The sequence below is a fragment of the Schistocerca nitens genome, chromosome 8 (assembly GCF_023898315.1).
Source record: "Schistocerca nitens isolate TAMUIC-IGC-003100 chromosome 8, iqSchNite1.1, whole genome shotgun sequence".
Classification (NCBI taxonomy): Eukaryota; Metazoa; Arthropoda; class Insecta; order Orthoptera; family Acrididae; genus Schistocerca; species Schistocerca nitens.
The window spans coordinates 217,714,531-217,719,496 of NC_064621.1; positions in this window are offsets into that span (position 1 = coordinate 217,714,531).

Here is a 4,966-nt window from a genome sequence, read left to right on the forward strand (position 1 = left end):
CTGCCAAGACCTGCGTTATGCATTTCTGCCGGCGACGAACAGTTCACCCTGAGCCGCAGCTTTATCTTGCCAGCGAGGTTCTTGCTTTGGTGGAGACACGTCGCTTTTTGGGTGTGGTTTTTGATACCCAGTTGACTTGGCTCCCACATATTCGGCAGCTTAAGCAGATGTGTTGGCGACATCTTAATGCTCTGCGATGCTTGAGCCACACCAGGTGGGGCGCCAACCACTCTACCCTCTTACGGCTCTACCAGGTGTTAATCCAGTCTGGATTATGGGAGCCTGGCTTATGGTTCAGCATCCCCATCTGCGTTGCGGGTGCTGGACCCAATTCTTCACAGCGGGATCTGACTTGCCACTGGTGCTTTCCGGACCAGCCCTGTGGACAGCATACCTGTGGAGGCAGGTGTCCCTCCACTGCGGTTACAGCGCCAATGTTTACTGGCCGCTTATGCTATGCATGTTTGTAGCTTGCCCGGGCATCCTATCTATCATCTTCTGTTCTCACAATCAGTCGTCCATCTCCCAGAACGTCGGGCCCTGGTCAGGTTGTACGATTGCAGTCCGCATCATAGAGCTTCTCTCCGGGCTTGCGGTTTTCCCTCTTCCACCTCCTTTCCGGGCCCCTCTGTGTACACCCCCGTGGTGTGTGCCCCACCCTTGCCTTCGGCTCGAATTGGCACAGGGCCCGAAGGACTCAGTCCCTCCGGAGGCCTTCCGCCGCCGCTTTTATTCCATCCTAGCCACGTATCAGGGCTCTGGCGTGTTTTACACTGACGGTTTGATGGTTGCTGGTCGTGTCGGTTATGCTCTAACTCTAGAAGACCATTACGAACAACGATCCTTACCAGCGTGCTGCAGCGTTTTCATTGCTGAGCTGGTCGCCATCTTTCGTGCCCAAGAGTATATCCACTCCTGCTCAGGTGAGACCTTCGTTATCTGTAGCGACTCCCTGAGCAGTTTACGAGCTATCGACTAGTGTTTCCCTCGCTCTCGTCTGGTGATGGCTGTCCAGGTGTCCCTCAATGCTTGCCCATTGCGGCCGCTCTGTGGTCTTTGTGTGGACCCCAGGCCATGTTGGGATACCCGGCAATGAACATGTAGACTGCCTGGCGAAAGACGCCACCAGTAAACCATCTCTGGACATTGGTCTCCCAGCAACTGATTTGCGGGCAATCTTACGCCGCAAAATTTTCGAACTGTGGGACACTGAATGGCGCAACCTGACCACACAAACAATCTCCGTCCTATTAAAGAGACGACGGATGTGTGGCGGTCGTCCATGCGAGCCACTCGCGAGGGACTCAGAAGTCCTTTGTCGACTCCGCATTGGCCATACCCACTTGACACACAGCCATTTACTGCGCCATGCGGACCCGCCTCTATGTCGCTGCGGGTCGGCTTTGACGGAGGTCCACATTTTGTTGGTCTGTCCACTTTTAACTGTGATCAGGCAGACGTTTGCGCTACCTGATACACTCCCTGCCATTTTAACTGATGACTCTGCTATGGCAGGCTTAGTTTTGCGTTTTCTTCGGGCAGGGGACTTTTATCATTTGCTCTAACTGTTTATCTTTATTTAGTGTTGAGTCTGGGTTTTGGCCTACGGTTTTAGACTGAGATTTTAATGTTTCTCGGTGGTTGGCTTTTCCTTTTTTTCTCTCTGGTCAGCCAACCACCGTCACACTGTGTGTGATTTTAATTCGTTTTGTCTGGTCTTTGTCTAAGTTTCTCTTGTCCTGTGTTGTCTGTCATCTTTTTCTTGTTCGCTTTTATTTTGTGTGGGTGTTTTTAAGTTTTGGAAAAAGGGACCAACATCGAATAAAACCAGTTCACGAACGCAGACAATAATAGACTCATGTGGAATGCAGTTAACCACATTGTTTGACATTCCAAATGGCCTCCTCAACTGACGATGGGGAGGAAAGTGCCACAAAGGTTCGACAATCCGTCTAAAGCTGTAAAACACTCCTATGGTACAGAAGCAGCCACTTCAACTCTCCATATGTCAGTGTCAGATTCATCTGAATCGTCAACACAGACCTGCTTTGACTATGAAGTTGTAAAATTAATTGTAGTTATTCGTACCTAGAAACAGTGTGAGGAGTATCAGAATGTGCAGGTCGCTAGACTTCATGCAAAATTGTAATGGGACAAGGTCAAGTACAGACAGCAACAGAAACTGTATCATAAGGACCAAGTGAAGAAGGGCAAACAAATTTTGAAGACTGTAGGATCCCCTCTACTCAAAAAGAATTCCCTTGACTTGTTGTCAAGAAGGAAAGAAGAAAATAAGCTGTTTGCTCTAGATTTATTATATTACAGCACTCAGGCAAACAAGTTCTGTCAAATTGTTTTATGTTTCCATCAGTGTGTACATTACAGAGGTATGTGGAAGGCATAGAAATAAAATGTGGGTTGAGTGACAATATGTTCCACCTTTTAATGCAGAAGTTCTTCGATACTGATAAACTAGTGCATATATCATTGGACGAAACGTCTCTAATGGCAAATTTAACATAGGACAGTACTTTTAACAGTGTTATTGGCTTTGAGGACTTGGGGGTTTACACTCATATTTCCCGCACTATGTGGTAGTTGCTTGTTCTACTTAGAGTAATATAAAGATGAAGGTCGTGCTTGGGGCAACAGGCGACAAAAACTGACTAAAACAGAGTAGCCCTATGGAAAGACAAATGGAGTGTCGATCCCTTTTGCATTTAGAGATGTCTGTGCTTCTTATGTGTGAATCTATGTGTTTATATTTCGTTGTTATCAACACGGTAAGCTACAGTTCTATTCTGTGTCACAAGTGTTTCTTCATGAATGTGTTATAACTTGCCATTGGATTCATGATTTTTTCCCTACTTGTGTTTACTTTAGAATCATTTTGAGAAACATCTGTATTTTCTGATATTGCACAAACTCTTGGAGATAAAAAAATAATTCAAATATTTCGTAAATCACGTAGGAAAGGGATATATGCTTGCTTGCGACACATCTGAAGTTCTCCTTTCTCGCCGCTTGGAACGCTAGTGTCACTCCAGTTGTCAAACGGTAACAACTTTTACAGCAGTGAGTGTTGCGACTGTTACATTAGACTGTGGTGTATACGTGGACCAGGAAAGAACTTCCCAGTTAAAAATACACTTTTTTCATTTTAATTGACAGTATACTTTCCCTCTAAAAATGATAAAAACATAAAATAATAAGAACCAAATTCAAACAACAAAGGAAAATATAAAGTATTAGAAAAATCATAAACCCTAAATAAAACTAGCAATAAAGGTAATCTAGCAACTAAAGTATAAAAAAATTAAATAAACACCAGCCTGGAACTGAAAAATTTTGTCAATCCTTTGAATGATTATGGTTTTATACAGTGGGGTAGAATTTCCTGGTACTTTACAAAACGAAACTCGGGGAAAAACACGATTTGGAAATATCTTTGATGTACAGCAACATGTACTGTGCATATTTTCGTATTACGAAAGTATAAATTCTAATTCCACCAAACACCGCATGTTACTTTCCGAAGCATTGAAATCGAGATTGTGATGCGCTTTTGTAAGCCAGTCATAGCTCATGTCACGTGATCTCGCCAGCTGATGACAGTGGAAGGTCAGATCATAAGACTGTTGATGTAGTTGACCAATAGCAACATCACTGTTAAGCAGTGCGAACACAAAAACAGGAAAAGCTAATGGTTTAAATTAATATGCATACTTTTGCTACAAGAAAAGTAAAGCTTTCATATATTATATTTGTCTCTAAGATTAATAAGTTACAAGAGAAGCTAAGCTCCCGCATATAATGCCTAACTTTTTTTTAAAAAAAGAAATGGCTCTGAGCACTATGGGACTTAACATCTATGGTCATCAGTCCCCTAGAACTTAGAACTACTTAAACCTAGCTAACCTAAGGACATCACACAACACCCAGTCATCACGAGGCAGGGAAAATCCCTGACCCCACCGGGAATCGAACCCGGGCGCGGGAAGCGAAAACGCTACTGCACAACCACGAGCTGCGGAAAATTTTTTTTATTTTTCACGTGTTACACTTTAAGCTACATCACAGAAATGTGCCAGTAAAAATTTTAGTAACGACATAAATGTCTGATCTGGGGTCAAAATTCCAAATTTCTTAAATCACAGAGCGTTTGACTTTCGTTTAAAAATCATCAATGAGTTGATTTCTAAGCGAAAGAAAAACGCTCTGTGATTTAAGAAATTCATCGTACATTCTCGCAATAGTTCATCTTCCGTAAAAGGAAATTTACTTTGAAAGTAATGCTTTTCAGACCACAGTTCACAGGATCGTTTCAGGAGTTGCCAGAGAGCGCCAGATAAGAGGCGTCACCGCACTTGCTCAGCTACAATGACATAGGAAGCCCATACGTTCGTGCGTGTAAAACGTTAAAAGATCTTACATTATGTCAGAAAAGAAACAAGATATCGGAGGATATTCCAAGAGCATCGGCATTTCGTGAACCATATTAAAATGTAATTCTGGTTAAGTGCACATTCGTATGTTCAGATTTCCAATGAAGTAGGCCTCTACCTGATATTAAGGTTTTCAGTGTGGTTTTCGGGATGTAAATTTTGCTTGAAGTATCAGTACTGTATTACCTCATGTTTGGTTCTTTATTATGGCATAATTCTGTACGTGCTAGAAGATTAATGGCTCTGAGCACTATGGGACTTAACATCTGAAGTCATCAGTCCCCTCGAACTTAGAACTACTTAAACCTAACTAATTTAAGGACATCACACACATCCATGCCCGAGGCAGGATGCGAACCTGTGGCCATAGCGGTTCTAGATTGAAGCGCCTAGAACCACTCGGCCATACCGACCGGCCTGCTAGAAGATGAAAACATGCACTTAAAATGCTGCGAACAGTTTAAACTAGACAAAAGTGTGGAATTAAAAACTTGTGTTTCAAGTAAATTGACTGCCTCAGC